Raw genomic sequence first — 22,349 nt, 5'->3', positions numbered from 1 at the left:
TACTCTTGTTTAAGGTATTATGTTTATGCAACTGATTAAAAATTGTAATGTATAATTAAAAAAATAGATTAATAATTAGTCATCTATGATAATCAAACTTATAATCATGCTAGTTACATTTTTTAGGTATATAAAGGTATACTTCAATTAGGTAGGTAATCATCAAACACTTCAAAGATAGAATATGGCATTTTAAATGATTTAAAAACTTAGATTTCCTGGACAATGAGGCATATCTGCTCCTGGCAGCACCGATTTACTTCAAAGAGGAAGATGGGCATCAAAGACACTCCATATGGAGTTTATCTTCTTCTTGGCAAAACTGGCCATTTTGGCAAGAAACTGTTCTTGCCTGGACTGCTTGACAAAATGTTGTAGCAACTGGACATGCAGGACCCAAGGAAATATGACCACTAAATTTTGCCAAAACAAGGCAAAATGGTCCTTCAGGTTCCTGCTTTGCAGAGGAAACTACCAGACATTCTGCAGGACGTAGGGAGAAGCAACTGAGAAAATCTAGGCTTATAGGCTGAACATGGATGCCCCAATGTTACAGAAGAACTTTTGGTGACTGTCTAGGCAGCCAGCTGTCTCTGTCATTCTAGATTTTGGAAGTTGCTTACAATTCTCTTCCTGTTTACTTAGGTAATATTATATCCTTTGGGGGGCCTTTGATATAGTTGAAGACTAGATAGTTATAATTGTAATTCTCCTTGGTTATGATAAAAGATAAATTAGATATAAAACTTTAGACTCACAAATACAGGATAGATAACAGAATATTTTCTTTAATTTTGCCAAATACAAATAGACTAGATATTATAACTGTAATTCTTGCTTGATAACTGTTGTATTATATGTAATTTTACTATGCTAAAGTTAAAACCTTCCTTTTTGATTAGACAAAAAAAGGGGAAATGCTGTGGGATAGTGCACTTGTACACTGGTTTAATAAAACGCTGATTGGCCAGTGGCCAGGTAGGAAGTATAGGCAGGGTGAGCAGACTAGGAGAATGCTGGGAAGAGGAAGGGCAGAGTGATGAGTCACCAGCCAGACACAGAGAAAGCAAGATGTCAAGGCAGAAAACTGAGAAAAGGTAAAAAGCCACCTGGCTAAAGATAGATAAGAATTAAGGGTTAATTTAAATGTAAGAGCTCGTCAGTAAAATCCTGAGTTAATGGCTGGGCAATTATAATTAATATAAGCCTCTGAGTGATTATTTTATAAGCAGCTGCGGGACTGCAGGTGAGAGAAATTTGTTTGGATGGTATGGGGCTGGGAGGGACCCGAGAAACTTTTGACTACAGTCTTGGGGCTTTTTTGTTTTTGTTTTGTTTTGGTTAGTTGGTTGGTTTTGGATTTCTTTTTCTTTCTTTTTTTTTACAGACTTCTATTAAACTGGCATTGAGTCAGTGAGCTGCCTCCACACCTCAGCCCACTGACAAAGAGACCAAAAGCTTTCATACATCTCAAGCTGAGGCGGGGGAAGAAAGAGGGTTTTGATAGCTGACCATTCAAAGACACAAATGTATTAAGGCAGAAGAATTTAAAAATAATGTAGTACATAATTTACAAAAGCTTTGCATAATCTCCCCTGCATGGAACCTGGGTGTGGACAGGGCCATCCTCCTTTCTGGAGTATGGGGAAGTATCTTCTGGGAGGACAAAGGACTTACTGTAACCATGATTCTCATGGCTACTTGGAATGACGATTAAAAACAAACAAGCACAAAAAAAAATGTATAATCCATGAGTCCTCGGGCACATTGTAGAGCTTTGCCTTCGTCATTCAATGGATCATTTAAATCCCAAGCTAAAAGCACCAGTAAAAACAAAAGCAAATTAAAAATAAATAAACAAATAAAGTCACACCAATGCTGTCTCAGTTTTTTTTGTTTATTTGTTTTTGTTTTATTTCTATACAAGATGGGTTTTGTCAAAAAAGGGACAGCTCAGTTACAGTCAGCCTAGAAGCATCTGTGGTACAGGATGGAGGGCGAGACTTGTCATACTCACAGTTGTGGACTCACCTCTGCTGCAAGGTGGACAGCAAGGCCAGGGTAAAGCCGTAATCCTCAGAGGACTTGCACTCTGGGGGAACACTGGCCTTGATCTTGATGGTGCTGGGAGCCCGAACAGTTATCTCTTTCTACATCCTGTCTGCGGTGCTTGGGTACAAGGTGATGCTACCATCTTGTCTTCAATGTCTGGGTACATGGTGGTGCCACCACACAGCACTGTGTTGCCATATCAGTCTTTACAGATGCTGACATCAGACTTGAGCATGGTGGAATTGAAGGTAGTTTCATGGATGCCACAGGAGTCTACACCCAGGAAAGAAGGTTAGAAGACTGCCTAGGAATAACAGAACCATTTGTTGCAAATAGTGACAACCTGGCAGTGGGTCAGTTCATATTTCTTCTCCAGGATACAGCAGTATTTACCTCTTCTTCGAAGTCCAGGGCAATGTAGTGTAGCTTCCCCTGGATGTCATGAATGACATCCTACTCCATTGTAGTGGTAAAGCTGTAGCCATGCTCTGTGAGGATCTTCACGGCGTCTTCTTTCAGGTCCCTGCCAGCAGAGGTCCAGATTTGGAATGGCACAGGAGAAAGAGTAGCTGTAGTAGCTGGATACAGTGTGGGTGACCAGATATTCAGAATCTACCCTGATGCCAGTGATATGATCTGTGAAGGACCTGCCCCCACTTTACCATGGGTACTTTTGAGGAGAGGAATAAGAAAATATCAGAACGGAAGGATCTCCCATGCTCATGGATAGGTAGGATTAACATAGTAAAAATGGCAATCTTACCAAAAGCAATCTACAGATTCAATGTAATCCCCATCAAAAAATCCCAACACAATTCTTCACAGACTTGGAAAGAAAAATACTCAACTTCATATGGAAAAACAAAAGACCCAGGATAGCTAAAAGAATCCTATACAATAAAGCAACCTTTGGAGGTATCACCATCCCTGACCTCAAACTCTACTATAGAGCTATGGTAATAAAAACAGCTTGGTACTGGTATAAAAACTGACATACGGATCAATGGAATCGAATTGAAGACCCTGACATTAATCCATGCACATATGAACACCTGGTTTTTGACAAAGGAGCCAAAACTATACAATGAAAAAAAGAAAGTATCTTCAACAAATGGTGCTGGCATAACTGGATGTCAATATGTAAAAGATTACAAATAGATCCATATCTGTCACCATGCACAAAACTCAAGTCCAAGTGGATCAAAGACCTGAACATAAATCCAGTTACACTAAACTTAATCGAAAAGAAAATAGGAAGCACTCCTGAACACATTGGCACCGGAGACCATTTCCTAAATAAAACACCAACAGCACAGACCCTGAGCACAACAATTAATAAATGAGATCTCTCGAAACTGAGAAGCTTTTGCAAGGTAAAAGACACAGTCAATAAGACAAAAAGACAGCCAACAGAATGGGAAAAGATCTTCACCAGCCCCACATGTGACAGAGGATTGATCTCCACAGTATATAAAGAACTCGAGAAACTAGACATCAAAGTACTGAACAGTCTAATTAAAAAATGGGCTAAAGAGCTAAACAGAGAATTCACAAAACAAGAACTACAAATGGCTGAAAGACATTTAAAGAAATGCTCAACATCCTTAATCATCAGAGAAATGCAAATCAAAACGACTCTGAGATACCACCTTACACCTGTCAGAATGGCTGCGATCAAAAACACCAATGACAGTCAATGTTGGAGAGGATGTGAAGCAAAGGGAACACTCCTCCACTGTTGGTGGGAATGTAAACTTGTACAACCACTGTGGAAATCAGTATGGCAGTTTCTCAGAAAATTAGGAATCGAACTACCTCAAGACCCAGCCATCCCACTCTTGGGCATATACCCAAGGAATGCTGATTCATACCATAAAGATACATGCTCAGCTATGTTCATAGCAGCACTATTTGTAATAGCCAGAACCTGGAAACAACCTAGATACCCATCAACAGAAGAATGGATGGAAAAAATGTGGTACATATACACAATGGAGTACTACTCGGCAGAGAAAAACAATGAAAGCATGAAATTTGCAGGCAAATGGATGGAACTAGAAAAAATCATCCTGAGTGAGGTAACCCAAACCCAGAAAGACAGTCATGGTATGTACTCACTCATAAGTGGATTCTAGATATAAAATAAAGAACAATCAGACCACAACCTATAGAACCATGGAGGCTATATATATAGCATGGAGGTCCCTAGGACGACTGTGGCTTATAATAAATTTCAGTTTTACTCAATTATTGAAAAAATAGCCAAATGAATGGAAACACATGAACTATGAACCAAAGGCTGAGGGGCCCCCAGCTGGATCAGGCCCTCTGAATAGGTGAGCCAGTTGATTGGCTTGATCAGTTTGGAAGGCAACTAGGCAGTGGGACCAAGTCCTGTGCTCATTGCATGAGTTGGCTGTTTGAAACCTGGAGCTTATGCAGGGACACTTGGCTCAGTCTGGGAGGAAGGGACTGGACCTGCCTGGACTGAGTCTACCAGGTTGATCGCAGTCCTCAGGGGAGGATTTGCCCTGGAGGAGGTGGGAATGGGGGGTTGGCTGGGAGTAAAGGGAGGGGGTAGGAGGGGGGAGAATAGGGGAACCCATGGCTGATATGTAGAACTGAATGGTATTGTAAAATAAAATAAAATTTTAAAAAAAATGAAAAAAAAAAGAAAGAAAATATCAGGTAGAAAGAGAGGCCTGGGCAACACAAGGAAAGAGAAACACAGGCTAGCTTTGGGAGGACCTGAGTCAATATCCAATGGCCCAGAACTTTATTCAAAAGGGCTTTTTGCAGCAATGCCATGGGCAGAGGCAAAAGATCTCACCCCTTGCTTGATACAGCAAGTACAGACCCTTCCAAATACCTGGTAACCACACCCGTGGTCAAATCATCCTCTTATGGAGCCCTGCTGAGTAAAGCAAGCTCAGATTCTCTGACCTTGAATAATTTGGGCCTCCACAATGATCAGAAGCACATATCAACAGCCCCATATGTAAAGCTACATATACAGTTAGCATATTCAAGGTCTCCAGCATGATCAGTTCATCTGGGGCTCAGTGAGCAGCAACTGGTATTTCTTGGGAATCATGCACAGAACACTATAGGTATCATACCAGGTCTTCTCCATGTCATCTTGGTTGCCACTAAGACTATGCTCAATATGGTATTTTAGGGGCAATAACTTCATTGTTAACATTGCCCATGTATGAATCCTTCTGGCTCATACCCACCTGATATCACACCCTGGTGCCATGGGGGTGACCCATTATGGACGGGGAAATGGCCTAGGAGTATCACTACCTGTGAAGACAGCTTTGCCCATACATAAGGCTCCTTGACAAGTGTAGCAATATTACCATCCATGGAGAACTGGGTGGTGATAGAGGATGTGGGTAGTCATGAAAGAGACCTGTGCAGAGACATGTGGACATGGATTTGATCATCTTGGTCAACTTCTTAAGTACTAATGTCATCTGGAAATGTCGCCATGGCCCAACCAAGAATAATATTTGCCCAAATGTCTGGGCATTGCCATGATCCTATCATGTTGACAAAACAAGCCATATCCCCCAGACAATCCAATTCGCTGTAATGAAGTATACAAATAAAATTCATATAATCATTAATGTCTGGGAGGTGCTATGCTGTAGTCACAATTCTTAAACTTTCTTGACTTCTTTATATTCTTAAATATTACTGAAAACCCCAAAGTGTTCTTCTCTGTGTGAGGTGAATCTGTTTTTCATATTACAAATGAACTGGGAGATTTTAGAATCATTTATTTATTCATTTGCTATTCATTTAGCAAAAAAAAAAAATTGAGAATGGTAGCATAGTTGCAAATTTTTTATGTATAGTTAATAGCAAGAAGTTAATCATTTACATTATCAGACATCACACTGACTCAGAAAATTCCACTCTCATAAAATAATGGAAGTGAAAAAAGCAAATAACATCGTTAGGGTGAAAATTCTTTATCTCCTCATGCTCAGGGCAGTCCCTGGTCTTGATCTCCATTGTGCTGGGAGCCAGAGCAGTGACCTTCTGCTTCCTGTGTGCGATGCCTGGGTACTGTTTGTGCCAGTAGACAACACTGTGTTGGCCAAGGGGTCTTTGATCATATCTAAGAGCTATCTAAGGATCTTTGTAGCACACTTTGATAGTTTTACTATAGACAGAAGTGGAGAATCAATATAATTTCCTACAGAAAAAGCTAATCTCAGCTCTCCCCAAAAAATGTGCCGAAGTTCTACTGAATTGAGCAGGGAGTAGGAGGGACTTGAACCGGTACCTGTCCACTGCTGCCTGTTTCCCACCAGCTCATTACCGGATACTCCAAGACATCTTAAAGGCCAGAGCTGAGAACACCATTCTGCAAGTTTGTTCATCTCTTAGTAAAAGCAGGTTTCTCAGCCTCAGTCCTCCAGACATTTTGACTTAAATGATTATTTTGCTGGAGGGAGATGCCTTGTGCATTATGGACTGTTAAACAATTCCTTAGTCTCACTCACTTAATTGCCAATCCCCTTCCCCAGTGGGAGGAAAAACAAACAAACAACAAAACTAAAACAGACCAAAAAAAAAAAGCACACAATCGTCACCCAGTGTCTTCTGCACTTGGCTGAGAATCAGTGTAATTGACTAAAGGGGAAATGAAAGCAGTTCCCCAGCAGGGCTGTTTGCAAGACTACACATGACCTTGACACTAAGATCTGATTGACAAGTGGCACCTTAGTGAAAGGGAAGGGGAAGGGATGCTACAGTCTGTGGCTGGTTTCCACATCCCTTGAGCTATTGTGTAGACTTACTCCTTGTTTTGAAACAGGCAAGAAAAGGAAGGAAAATCCTGCGAAGAAACCATGAATCCCGGTGAGTGTGATATCTTTTGAAGGATCCAAGAGACAGCTGCAAGGCAGGAACACGGGAAGAGTAAGCAGATGAAGTGCTAAACTCTAAGCCAAGTTCTCTGCTGTGATGTAGAACCGAAAAACACATAAAACTGTATCTCAAAAAGATGTAAAGGTGATTTTCATTTATTCATTCTGTTCCAGTTTCTTCTAAAACACCAGATGAGTAGTGTGTGTGTGTGTGTGTGTGTGTGTGTGTGTGTGTGTGTGTGTGTGTGTGTGAGAGAGAGAGAGAGAGAGAGAGAGAGAGAGAGAGAGAGAGAGAGAGCGCAAGAGAGGGGGGGGGTAAGGATTCAGTCCTTAATTACGTCATCAGTCTGTGATGGCGTCCCAGCCTAAAAAGTGGGTGGGCCCTCTGTGCGTCCCTCTCTCTTTCCTTTCTGCGCCTTCCTTCTGTCGATCCTCTCTCTTTCTCTCTCCTCCCCTTCTTCTCTTTCCGCTCTTTCCTTCCGTCTCTCTCTCTCTCTCTCTCTCTCTCTCTCTCTCTCTCTCTCTCTCTCTCTCTCTCTCTCTCTCTCTCTCTCTCTCTCTCTTCTCTCCCAGTAAAGCTCTAAAATGGTAACCATGGCTGTGATTCTTCTCATCAGCACTCTCCTCCGCCGACATGGCCGCTGCGGGCAGCAGCCAGCCACGAGGAGCGCGCGGTTTAAAGCTAGTCCAAGTAAAGTTGAGTTAGTGTCCAAATAATACATTAACATCATGAAGAATTTTTTAAAATAAAGGGAAGGTGTACTGACTCAGCAGTTCTTGCCACCCAAACTGTATTATGCACCCAGTACCCCCTGCCCAGGGACAGCACTGCCTACGATGGTTTGGGTCTTTCTGTATCAATCATCTATTAGGAAAATGCCCACCCACCCCCCAGCTTGCCTATATGACAATCTGATGTATTTGCTCAATTGAGGTTTCCTCTTCCATTACCCTAGGTAATGTCAAGCTGACAAAACAAAACAAAAACTCACCACCAACAATAAAAAACTAACCAGCATATTTGTTCCTCTTGACCATTTTTTTCCTTTTTATACATTGTAGCCCAATAATTTTCATATCCATTTCTTTTCTTTTCTTTTTTTCCCCTTTGGTTTTTCAAGGCAGGGTTTCTCTGTGTAGCTTTGGAGCCTTGCCTGGAACTCGCTCTGTAGCCCAGGCTGGCCTCAAACTCACAGAGATCCACCTGCCTCTGCCTCCCGAGTGCTGGGACTAAAGGCATTCGCCACCACTGCCTGGCTCCATTTCTTAATATATGTTTGTGAAATCACATAACATGTGGTAATATTTATTAGAAGTGATTTTTTTCTGCATTTCAATTAAGTTTCACCAGAAAAAGCAATATAGCATGGTGAATTTTTTTTCTCTTCCAACATAATATTCTTTTGTGGATTGTTTGGGAGCTTCACATCATGCACCCCGATCACACACACTTGACAGGCCTCCCAGGTCCACACCCAACCCTTGTGACTTCCTCCCAGAGAAAAAGAAGGAAGAAAGAAAATTACCAAGTCCACTGTGTGTTGCCTATATACTCACTGGAACATGGTCAAACTCCCAGTGGCCAGCCCTGAGTCCTTCCCCATCCCTACCCCAACCCCTGCCAGAAGCCATCAACTATAAAGAGCTACAGTCCAGCACCCCTATCACAATTTTATTTAAGAGTTCTCTTCAATGACTTCCTGTCTAGACTGTGTCTTTTTCTTGGAGGTGGGGATTGGGGGTAGAGGTTGTCACAGAAGCCTTCAATGTCTCTCATTTTCAACAGTCATTGACACCACTGCAAAAATGCTTCCTTACCCTTTCAAGTCAGTGGCAGCACAGATCGTGGACTTCCACATGGTTTTTGGTGACAGCAGGGACCATAAACATTCACATGGCCTCAGGCATCAGAAAGGACCATGGACCAGTGGCAGTACAAATCATGGACATCAACATGGCCCTCTGCCACAGCACAGACCACAGACACTGTCTTGGCTACCTACAGCATCACAGACAAAAAAAAAAATCAGCATGGCAGTAAAATGGTCCATGACATCAACATTCAGGCACCAGCATGGACCACAGACATCCGCATAGCTTCAGTGGTAACACAGGCCACAGCAGGACCACAAACATCAACATGGCCTCCAATGGCAACACAGACATCCACAAGGACCTTGGGAATTAACATGGCCTGGGACAACAACACAGACCATTTGTAGTGGGTAGCTGTTTCAGCTTTGACCTTGAAACACTGCCCCTAGAATAACAGCAGGTAACTGCCACACCTGCCTATGACCTGCCCCTGGGGTATGGCTGAGAGGGAGCCCCTTAAGATTCAAGGTACAAGGTGCATATGTCTGGCCCCTTCTGGATACCCCGTGGTACTGGAAGCTGGATGGGACACTAAGCCAGAGTTCTCTGCTGGATGGATGGTACCTCATCTCTCCCTGATCCTGTAACCAAGCCCTATTGGATGTATGTAAGTTATCCCAGAAATAAACCTCTCTTGATTACCAGATAAATTACGTGGAATTGCCTCATTAATTACATCAATAACCACTGACATCCCCAGGCTGTAATACAGACCAGCATCACATCCCCAGGCTGTAGTACAGACCACATATACCAACATAGCCTCCGGTGGCAGCATGGACCATGGGGATCTTTCAAGGAGGCCCAGTCCAGAAAATGAGCTGTTCTCCATCTCTGACATCTCATTGTTACTCAGAGCCAGGGTGATCATGCAGCCGGGCAGTGTGTTTGGGGGCAGAGCTTTCATGAGCTCCAGGTTGCTCTGCACTACCCTGCCAGCCCTACTCAGCAACAACATGCTTCCCCATCCACGCATGGTGAAATTTTAAGGATGTATTTAAATCCCAGCCCCATACTTCCCTAACAATGTAGCATGTCTCCCATGACTTTCTTTTTTAAAAGTCATCTATGAAGCGGGAAGGGATTACAATAAAGAATGGAGAGATGTTTGTATGAATGCCAGTTCTCATTAATAACCTATCTACTACCCTGCCAAGACAAAGGATCAACAGGAGTAAAGATCAAAAAATGTGAGCACAAAGGGCACATTTGAAATGAAGCAGACAATCCATATTAGCTGGAGCCCTGGGATGGCTGGGGAAATGGTCTAAAGAGAGGTTGAGTTACATGCTCTGAGAGTTTGAAGTATCAGAAGGAGGAGTTTGCACTTAATTTATCAATTTAGCAGCCAATTCATTTCATTGCAGAGTATTGCTCTTTGTCACTTTATACCCAAGCCATAGCTCTGTGGAACTCTGTAGCATCTGGCGGTACCAATGCAGCCTTTATAAATGCAAACATTCACACTGTCATATTTGCATCTACCTTATAGGCAGTCTGCAGGCTTCTGCTGTTTCCAAGTACACACAGTTTTAAACTGGGTTCCAGGAATCTGTCTAGCACAGGCAACATTTGAAAGGTATAAAAAAGAAAAGTGAATATTAGGCTCCACTTTGAAATGTCTTATGATTTCCAAGAGTATGAAATGTGAAATGTGATTTTTCCCATAGCTTGTATGTACCTGGGGAAGAGGGAAAGTGGCCACATCAGCCAGAAAAATGATGGATGGAGAAAATGACATCATCGTGAAGGAATGCTAATGTTGATCTTGAAAAAGTGATTGTGAATCAAGATCTCCAGAGAGAGGGCTCCCAGATGCCTTGGCTTGTTAGACAATCATTTGAGACCCCTTGAGAAAAATGCACTGTCCAGAAGGGGGCCTTGGAGAGGCTTTGCATTAGTTTCCAGAGCTTCTCCAGGAGGCTGAAGAGGGATCCAGTGTCATCAAAACCTCAGGATCCTGCAAGCAAAAGATGTGGTTGCAAGGTCTGGCTTAGAACCGAGCTGAACTCATCAGGTTACTTCACCTGGTTAAGATTCCATTTCATCTTCTGAGAATAGAACTAAAGTTCTTTTATTCTTACAGTTGCTTAGAGAAATAAATAATGTAACTTCTTAAAATGTATGAAGATGTAACACAAGAAATAATACATAAATATAAATTAAATACATATAATACATAAAATATATATTAAAGATCTGAGAATTCAATTAAAATATTGAAAGTGAGAATTTGGGGGCATGCATATTTAAAGCACGTTTCACTCCAAAGCCTTGCTTAGTTTGAACCTTGGTATGTAGCCAAGGCTGCTAGCCTTGAGCTCTTGATCCTCCTCCAACCTCTACTTCCTAAGTGCTGGGACTACAGATGTGGGTCCCTGCTAAGTGGTGCTTTCAACACTACTGCTCTTTAGAGCACATTCAACTCTTAGGCTCCAAGCTACCTAAATTTTTTCTTAAACAATTATAGCTTTTTTGATAAAAAGAAATGTTTAAAAATTCCATCTGGTAATGTAAAGTCTCAAAGTTTAGAAAAAAGTAAAAGAGAAGTATGAATCTATGACTTCATAAAAGCATTCAGATGGATGCAAGCACAAGGTCACCATTGCCCAACTTTAGCTTTTACAAAAAGCATGACATAGAATTTGGGACTGTAGATGCAAACATTAAGTGTTTTTAGATATCAAAAATAAAATTTAAAAACTTCAAAAAATTGAATAGACTCCAAAAATTGAATAGTAGAATATGTCTACTATGTTTATCTTTTTATGTTTAGTTATTTAAACATAAATAAACTAACACCTAGAAGTATCCTGAAGGTAAAGAAGAATGCCAGAGGCATTATATCTGACCACAAAGCTTACATAAAAGTAACCAAAAAGCTGTGCAAACACATACACCTAGACAGAACTGTGAACTCATCAATATCCATTCACATCTGCATCTGTGATATTAAGTATTAACTTTCAACTGAACAGGATCTGGTCCAGGAACAGGTGTGAGGAAGTTTAACCTCTGGAAATGCCTGTGTGGAATTATGTTGATTAGGTTCATTGAAGGTAATCTACACTAAAACAGGTGGTACAATTCCAACTTGGGTCCCTGACTGTATAAAAATGAGAAAGTGAGCTGGACACTAGCATTAATTGCTGTCTTCTTTCTGATTATGGATATGACTGTGGCTAACTGTTTCAAGTCCCTGCTGCCTTGAATTCCCAGCCATTATGGACTATACTCCAAACTGTGAGCACAAATAGACTCTTGCATTTAAGTCTGTAGATGTAACCAACCATCTTATTAAATAAGAAACACAGAACCAATGCAAAGAAGAAAGCCAAGAGGTCAGAGCTAAGAGCTAAAACCTTACCCTTCCTCCTGCGGTGGTCCTACCTCTCCAAACCAGAGCTACTTCCTGTGTTAAAGTCTTTATATAGAGTTTCTGTTCTGCCTTCTCATTGGTTGTAAACCCAACCACATGACCGCCTAGTCACAGCCTGTCTGTATAGACCTCCAGGTTTTCTATGGTTGGTATTGAGATTAAAGGCATGTGTATCCAATACTGGCTGTATCCCTGAACACACAGAGACTTACCTAGCTCTGCCTACCAAGTGCTAGGATTACAAGTGTATGCCACCACTGCCCTGCTTTCCTATGGCTTGCTAATAGCTCTGACCCCCAGGCAACTTTATTTATTAACATACAAATAACATTTTAATACAAATAAAATATCACCATATAAGTCCCTTTCACCAGAGTATTTTTGTACAGCAATAGGAAAACAAACCAAGAAAAAATCAACTGATCTCCATGAAGCAGCAAGTACGTGCATTGAAGAAACCAAAGCCTCTCATATAAACAGTACTGAGGAAACTGAGTATCTATTTGCAGGGGGGAAAAGTAACATATAACAGTCAGGGTAGCAGGGATATGCATCACCTCAGATATAGTTGATTTCATTTAAAGATCTTCTTTATCAGCTGTTCTAAAATATTTAATTAGTTGTTAATTGTCATGTTTATTCTATGTACTATAGGAAATAAGAAAGTATACATATATACATATCAACTCCAACAGGATCAAAGACTCAAATGCAAAACTCAAAATTATATAGCTATCAGGAGAAAATGTAGAGGAAATACTTAGGACATTGTCAGGGCAAAGATACATAGATGATAGATAGATATATGATAGATAGATAGATAGATAGATAGATAGATAGATAGATAGATAGATAGATAGATCAGGACCCAAAAGTACAAAAAACAAATATGAAAATGACAAGCAAAACTGCATCTGTATGTTCATCAATAAAATAGCAAAGTTAAAACAAACCCTGTGGAAGGGGAGAAAATATTTATAATTTATTCATTTAACAAAGAATCTACTTTCAGAATACATAAGGGGATCAAATAAGTAAATATTAAAGCCAAATTAGACATGATCAAACAAAATAAAACAAAAGAAAGGAAAAAACACTACTCACAAAAAGCCCCAAAAATGGGCAAATGGCCTTAGCACACATTTATCAAAAATAAAATATACAAGTAACCAGAAAAATTATGAAAAAAATGCTCAGAGTAACTAATTATCACAGAAATACACATTACTAATCACAGTAATTTCACCCCATTTAGAACAGTGACTAGAAATAAGGGGAAAATAATAATTCTAAGTGTGAATGAAAAGGAACTGCTTAGATTGTGAAGAACAGCATGCATTTTCCTTTAAAAAGTTAGAAACATAACACTTATGACCTAGTACTTCCACTTTGAATATCTACTCAGAAAAACTGAAGCCATTAGAATGTATTTTTCAGCCGTAAAAATGAGTTGAGATGCTGTCATTTGCAGCAACATGAGTAGAATTGGAGGGCGCCATCCTAAGGGAAATAAACAACCAGAGAAGACAGATATGCACAGCTTCATTCACACATAGAGAGGCTAAATCATTGGGCTCAAGGAACTGAAGAATTTCCGGAGCCTGGGAAGTGTGTGGCCAAGAATCCCTGAAGAGATGCCATGCTGTGTAGCTGCACAGGGTGCAAGTGGATAGGAAGAATAACTTCTAACGTTCTGCAGCACAGCAGCATAATGATAACTGAGAAGAAAGTCACAGTTCCCCATGGCTCAGACAGGATGGTATAGTCCCAATATATAAAGATACATGTGAGGTGGCAGATAGGCTTGTTACATGGGTCTGATCTTGATACATTGAATAGCTATTGAAAGTCATACTGCAACTTATAAATATGTATGATTGCTTTGTGATAAATAAAAATAAATATGTTCTTGCAAAAATGATACAGAATATTGGCAAGGAAAGAGGAAAAAAAAAGGAAGGAGGGAGGGAGATAAAAAGAGGGAGGAGGGAGGAAGGTTGTTTCAGTATTCCAGTACCAGATTCCAAGACCCTATCTGTTGATCTAGTGCCCTGCCACCTAGCACCTAGCACTTAACCCTCTATTTCATCCCCAAGGTGTGGGCTCCTTCTTCGGGAATTGGATTGCATCCTTGGATCTGTTAGCTTTGAATATTGCTAGTGAATGGTGGGGATTTGGCTCCTGTTCAGCATTCTAATCCATTGCTTTTGGCTCCCTTGGGTAATACACATCCTTGATGCCATAGTCTTGTCCTTCTACAGAATTGGTGTGCACACTTACCCTGTAGCATTATAAGGAAGGGTGTGGATAGCCTAGGTAGAGGAGCCAGTGAAGAGTAATGGGATATGCCTCCCTGCAGGAAAATAGTATATGAGCCTTGAATCTTCCTTTCCAGCAGTATTCAAATAAACACATAAGTTATGATGGCTCTAAATATTAATAATTTCATCTATACTCTCCAAGGTTACCTCTGTTTAACTACTAAATATGATTCTGGATGTATACAAAGCCTTTCCACCATCTGGCTTTCCAATCTGATCCTTCCTTCAGTATTCAGCTGAATTATCATCTACTATGAGGACTTTCTAGATTTGGCCAGTGCTGTTCTTTAACCTTCTGTTATTTTCTGAAGAAATGCCATTTTTTCCCTAAGGTTTTTAAGAATACACATATGTCCACATCCAAACTAAGCATTCCCCCTGCTTCCTCATTCCTTGCAAACTGCCAAACATACAGGAAGCACTAAGGACATCTTGATACGCAAATGTTTAGTGATACCAACCAGGAAAACAGAATGCCTACCACTGTCTCATGTAGACAAGGAAGTTACTGAAGTATAAAAGATCGGCTGACCTGTCCAAGAATCCCCTGCCCAAGAATCCCAGCCTGATGCTGAATACAAATTTTCTGAGCCTCACTGTGCAATTCTTTTCCTTCAAAGCATCTTCAAATTAAGATGGGTAATGTATCATTTAAGTAGACTAGTTACAAAGCCTGGACACGCAGCGGGAGTGCCTGAAGTGTTCTGTGCCTCTAGCCTCAGAGAACAATTCTGTCTGGTCAACATATGACTTGCTTTCCATTGGGTAAGAAAATGTTTTCTTACTCTCCTTGATCTTATTAGAAGGCGACAGACACTTTCTAAAAGTTGGGGTTTACATCATCACATAGTTCTACATTGGTGAAATGTTTCACAGTGTAGGATTTTTCTGAGCTTTGCAACCCACTGTTATATATTCATGGTCATGTTCACATTTTTAAAAATTATTAATTTGAATGGGAATGTCTTAACTAAACTTAATATTTCTACAATTTCACCTGGGGCAGGGGGAATGGTTTTAGAACAATTCAAGCGTGGGGTTGTGAGTCTTCAATCTTTTGGCTTTCTGAACTTGGTGGTGGGACAAAAGCCCATCTCATCCTGAAGCCTCACCCTCATTCTGGAGTGTAAAGTTTTTTTCTTTTGGGACAATAGGCCATATTTACATAGAAATATTACAGGGCAGGACTGAGCTGGTCAACTCACTGTAGTCTTGAAGAGCCAAAGACTTCTGGATTCAAAGGGTATTCTCAGGTGGTATCATCAATGCCCTTTGAGCCAATACCTCAGCCTCAGCCTCACTCCACACTGCAGCCCTTCAGTTCATGGTCTCAGTGTTAGGATTCTGCCCTCACTCCAGCTCCATGACCGCACATGTGCAGTTCAGGAGCTGAGTAAGGGGTCTTGTGTCTTACATCATCAGTGTGCGCTGGGGATTACGTGTGCTGTGTGGTCACACAATCAGTGCATGCGTGGCATAGCTTCATAAGCCTACCCGTTCCTTAGAAGGCCAGACCCAGACTCCTCCTCACTCTCTGTTCTCTCCTGGCCCCACTGTCTCTATCTTTCTCTCTCTGCTCTCTGCACGTGCGTCTCTCCCAGACCTGGCTCTCCCACCCCCAATAAAGCTCTGATACTGGACTTTGTCATGGCTCGTGCCTCATGACCTTTCCTCATGGTGACCAGCACCACTTATCACTTATTAACACTCAGCAACCCATATCCACTACTTATCCCAATGCTAACCCCTGGTACCACCATTGGCTAGTTTACCCCAGCTAACATCTGATATAGAAAGACAACAGGCTTTTAACATTAATTCAACCTTTCTACACCTGAAACTTTGTTAAATCCACCATATTTCGATTTGACCTCAGTGTCTCCAATCATGTTCCACCCCAAGTACCACACATGGTGGAGCCAGATGAATCTTTCCAAACAGAAAGGTGGTTTTAGTGTTAAAAGCCTTCACTTCTTCTCTGGCTGGCCATCTAATCTGTTTCTCTCTTTCTTTAGGACACAGTTCAAACACTTGAAGGTGGCTTAACAGACTTTCAAAAATCTTGTCCCTATGTCTGAAGTCCATCATCTCCCTTCTTCCTGGTCTGTACTCTATGTGCTGGTTAAGCCCCACTCAACCTGTTGAAAGAGTCTGAAGGAGGGAGTGTATAATTGGGAAATGGTAGCTGTGAAATATAGATGTGGATGAAGAAAAAGACAGAGACACAGGATAGCTTTGGCAGGGTTCTGGGTAATACAGCAGACAAGAGTTTTATTACTCACAGCCTTTAAATCCCCAAAGCATGGGGTGGGGGCAGGGCAAGAAGACCTCCCCCTTTGAAAGACATCACGGTTCAAAGTACAGTTAAGTGTAAACACCTCCTTAGTACTTAAGACATCTGGTGACTATGCCTTATGGCAAAGAAAGATAGTGAGTGCCATCTTAAGACATGTGTGATACAGGGAAAAAATTTTTTTTGAAAGAGAAATGATACTGACAGCTCCTGGAAGGCTGAGAGCAATATTTTTTTTAATTTAAAAGCTTTTTACATACAATATATTGTAATCATGTTCTCCCTCTTCACCTCCTCCAGCTCCTTCCCACCTCCCTACCCACCCAACGTCATGGTCATACTCTCTCTCTCTTGCTGAAAACAAACAAAACAATAAGACAAAATAATGCCAAAACAAAACAAACAAAAAGCCCACCAAAACCAAAAAACATAGAGTTCTTTTGGGTTGGGCGACTACTCCTGGACACAGGGCCTGCCCTGGAGTGTGGTTGATAAACCTATTGAGACTTCATGGTGACACAAACGGCCTCAGAATGGAGACAAGGAGAGTGATCAAGATAGGATTGCTGTCACTCCAGCATGATATAAGTGACAGCATATGGTGGGAAGGGTCAGTGAAGTCATGATTTTAACCAAATATACAGTCCTCCTAGGTCACAGCAGGACAGCTCCTGGGCACCCTTACCCCTCACCATGGTATCTGAGGTCCTTTGACTTCCCAGGAAAGGCTCCTTCCTTGGATTTTTTTTCTTTGTGTGAAAATAAAGGGAGGAATCAAGTCAGTTTTATTTGCTGATGTGTTTCTAGCACATAATAAAGTCACTGGCACTTAGTAGGTGTTAAGTAAGTCTACATTGATTGACTGCCAGTCTGGAAAAGGCTATAGGCATCATATAAAATTGTCTCTTCTTTATGTGTTCGTAAACACGGAAATTGGGGTCAATGGAAGGATGGAGTGGAACTGTGCATCTGGCTGGCAGTGAGACTAGAAACAGACCCCACATGTCTGGACTTCCAGCCCAGTTCGTCTTGATAGCACACCAAGCCATGCTGTCAGGCCTCTGTTTTGGAGTTCTGGATAATGAGGTACTTCTGTGTGACCTCATTGTTTTCTATTTGTCTGCCACGGGCTGTGGTCTGCCAGACAGCAACTCATTTAAGGCATCTTCTTGCAGCCAGTGGCGTCCCTGATTAGAACAGTTAAGTGTGTTTTCTCTAGTCTGTGTCCCATTTCAAGTGGTTTGTTTTTGCTTAATTTGAACTGCACTACAAGTGAATCACAACTTAATTCCACAGAGAAAAGAACGGCCCGACAAACAATGACTGTTGAGAGACAGTTAAGTCCCCCCCGCTACAGCGTTCACTGAAAAATATATCCCGTGGAAAATACACGCAGGTCTGCTGGCCAAACTTTAAGAAGTATCTGTCTGCTGTGAGTGTTCCTGGCTGTGGCTCTGGTGACGTCCATCAGTAAGTGTCGTGTCTGGGTGTCAGAATGTGTGTGCTGGGTAAAATAAAGAGAAGTGGAGCAGAGATACCAGAACTGGTAAAGGAAAGTTGGCTAGACCCTCCTGATAACATCTGTGCCTCTGCATGGCACCTTGCTTCTCTGCGTGTGTGTTATAGTAATGCAGAGTGTCTCATCCCCAGACAAGGGAGAGCACCTGGTTATAATCCCACAGTCCTACAGGTGGGTCACTATACACAGGGGGGTCTAGATGTACAATACTCCATGTAGGCACATGCTGTGAACACTTGGTCCCCAGCTGGTGGTGCTATCTGGGGAGGTTCTGGGAAACTTCAGAGGTAGGATGTAGCTAGAGAAAGTAGGTCAATGAGGGCACATAAATGAGAGTATCTCACCACTGGTCCTTCGTCTCTCTCTTTCTGCTTCTCTGTCTATGAAGAAGTGAAGATCCGGGTCTGCAGGAGCTTTTGTCGTACGGACTCCACACAAACATATAGAGCCAAGCAAGCAGGAACTCAACCTTTTGAAACTGTGAGCCAAAAAAAAAACCCTTCTGCTTTTAAATGGTTTTTATTGACATCCTAGTCACAGCAGCAAAAAGCTAAGTAATACACAGATTATGTGGACTCAAAGTTACCTCATATAGCTGGGTTAATTTCTCCAAATGTAAAAAGAAATAATATTTTACTAATTCCTTAGTTTCATTTAGTGAGAAAACATATATGGTAGCACTCAGGATTTCTGAGACACCATATACTAAAGCATTTACAAAGAAACATTGGTTCCCCCACCAAAATCTTTCTGTCTAGTTTTATAATCTTTTTATAAGACAAAAAGTCAAAGAGCCTCATTAGAATATGTCCAAGAGTCTCAAGAGACAGCAGGATGAATGTTTACATTTCTATTCATAACCACTTGTATTTATTAAGTACTTACCACATGTGATGGATGTTCATTGTATGAGTGTTATATGATTGTTAGCCGCCACCTCCCAGCTGTGCTGTTAGTTTTCTGTTGCTGAAATAAAGTAACAAAAGTCACAAAAGGAAGAAAGTTTATTCTGCCTTATGGTTCTGGAGGGCTAGAGTCAACAATGGTGAGGATGACATGTTAACAGGCAGTCACAAAGCATTGGCAGCGGAAGCAGGAAGCTGAGAGATCACATCTCAACCACCCACAGGAAGCAGAGAAAATTCAAGGAAGTGGGGTGAGGCTCTCCACCCTGAAAACCTACTCGTGGTGGTGTACTTTGCCCAGCAAGGCTACATTTCCTAAAGGTTCCATAGCACTCTCAGATCACACCACCGGCTGAGGACAAAGTATCCAAATGCATGATCTCATACAAATGACCATAGCCCTTCAAAATTACACAGGTTACCACCACTGCCTTTGTTTGCCCTTCTACCATAACTAAATGGTAATACCTTATGACTGTAGGTACCACTCATACTCATATAAGTAACACCACAAAAACTCATTGGTTCATTAAGTTGGACTTTGGTGCAATCATTACCTTGGTCTGTCCTGGGTTCTCTCATTGGAATGAGTAGATGTGTATGTGTGTTGTGTCTATCCAGTGAAAGTCTCTCACACAACACCATCAATGAGTACTCATGCTCCAATGGAAGGCTCCATACTCATGCCTGTGTGGTAAAGCCCAAGTTATGGAGTAAAAATAAAACACTGTGAAAGTGGAATAGGAACTTGGTGGGAGGAGGGGGGATGAGGAACCATTCTGGACATCTGTCACCAATTAATACCAAATTGAAGTTTGCTGTAATCAGATAGCTATCAACCATATGACATGAATCCTTTTAATTGTTCTGATGCTTGTTTCATGATTCATAATGGCCTCAGTAAATTCTGTACATATTTAAGAATATGCATTTCTACCTTATCAATGAAGTATTATACCAATCTCATTAAGTTGGGTAAAAATGTTGTTCACGTTGTAAGGATTATGTCCTTAATTACATCACCAGCCTGCGACGCCATCCCAGCCTGAAAAGCGGGCATGCCCTCTGTGCCCTCTCTCTCTTTCCACAGTCTCTCCTTCCATATTCTCCCCCCTCCACACAGTTTCTCTCTCTCTCTCTCTCTCTCTCTCTCTCTCTCTCTCTCTCTCTCTCTCTCTCTTTCACCCTCTCTCTCCCAATAAAGCTCTAGAAAGGTAACTATGGCTCGTGACTCTTCCATCACCAATACATCCAGCACTCTCCTCTGTCGGCATGGCCACGGCAGGTGGCAGCCAGCCACGAGCACCGCCACTTAACCAACACACGTCTTCCCTAATTTTCTTTGTAGTTTCTGATATATTATTAAGAATTATTAAGATCTTCAGTTACTTCATGAGAAGGAACCCATACCTGACATTGCTTGGGTAACCAAGAACCAGAGACTTCTTAGATCGCCCAGGGACCTATGATAAAACCCAATACTGTTGTTCAAAAAAAAAAAAAAAGTAGTAATAAAATGACTCCTAATGACTTTCTGCTCTACTCATATATCAGTGCCTTGATCAGGTATCATCAGAGATGCCTCCTTCTACAGCAAAAGGAAACAGAGACCCACAGCAAGACATTATGCAAAGAGTGAGAGACCCTAAATGGATGTTTCCATCAAATCCCTTCCTTTGGGGTTCAGGGAATTCAGCAGAAGAGAAGGCAGGAGTGTAAGAGCCAGAGAGGATAGAGGACACCAAGAAAACAAGGCCCTCTAAGTCATCAGGAATGACGCACTCATGAACTCAGAGACTGGGGCAGCGTACACAGGACCTGCATGGGTGTGCACCAAATGGGGATCCAGAGCTGAAAGGGGAAGTGGACACGTGTCCCCATCCCTGAAGCAGAAGCTATCGCCAATCGACGACCACTTGCAAATGAAAATTAATTTCCTCCTAGGGAGTCTCACTGGGGAAACAAACTACTCTTAAGGGTAGGCTGCATGTCTAGCTGTAGATGATTAACAGATGGTGGCATCTTTGGAGGTTCTTTGTCTCATACAGCCATGTCAAGGCTTTTCTCTTAAAAAAAAATCTTATTATTTCACTTTTATTTTTATTTTATTTATATTTTATTTATACTTTTTTCTTCTCTCTTTTTATTCTACAGGTGATTATGTATATATTATGGTTTTCAGTTTAGTGTTTTGTTTTGTTTTTTAATGGGATTCCTGAGTTCACAAATGAGTAGGTCTCTGTTTTGTGTGCCTTCTCTTGGGCTCTTTTCCTTCTGTTTGTTTTGTACAATTCAGAATTTTAGTTTTTGTTTTATCTTATTATATTTTATTTTTATCCCCGTAGACACCTTTTTGTTTTCTTTTTTTTTTTAACCTTTTTGTTTTCTAAGCAGAGACAAAAGGGGGTGGATCCCAATGGGAGGGGAGGGTGGGAGGAGCTAGGAGAAGTTGGTGGTGAGAACTGTAATCAGGCTGTATTTATTACATGAGGAAAACATTTATTTTCAATAAAAGGAAAAAAATCTTCAGATAAATGTGTTTTTCTCCTTGTGTTTCTATCAGGTTTCCGACATCTTTCATTTGCCAACTCTGTTTCAAATTATGGGTGTGTCTTCTTGAATAATTGAAGCTTTAACACACAAGTACCCTTCCTTGTCCCTTAGGGTATTATTTGCTGTGAATGACACTTTGTCTGACTGTACTACAAGTCTCAGGGTTTCCTTCATATTAGTTAACTTTCATTCTTTTTCTCATATCATTTTAGGTTTAATCTGCAATTTATATTTAAGATAGGTTTTTTGGTATATATTCTACATGTATCATAGCATGCATTTGCTTTTCAATCCAATTTGAACAACTCTTGTAACTGCTCCTCTGTACTTTCAGACCAATGACATTTAACATAACAATGTGTTTAGTTTTAACTTGTCCCTCTTGTTCTTAGACTTACATTCCTCTTGTCTGTTCTTTGTTTACTTCCTCCTCCTCCTCCTCCTCCTCCTCCTCCTCCTCCTCCTCCTCCTCCTCCTCTTCCTCCTTCTCTTTCCTCTGGTCCTCTTCTTTGTCTTCTTTATCTGAGATCTGTTCTGATTTTATTGCACAGTCTTTATTCCTTTAATGA

This window comes from Peromyscus maniculatus, chromosome 12, assembly GCF_049852395.1.
Source record: "Peromyscus maniculatus bairdii isolate BWxNUB_F1_BW_parent chromosome 12, HU_Pman_BW_mat_3.1, whole genome shotgun sequence".
NCBI lineage: Eukaryota > Metazoa > Chordata > Mammalia > Rodentia > Cricetidae > Peromyscus > Peromyscus maniculatus.
This window is presented reverse-complemented; position numbering follows the sequence as displayed.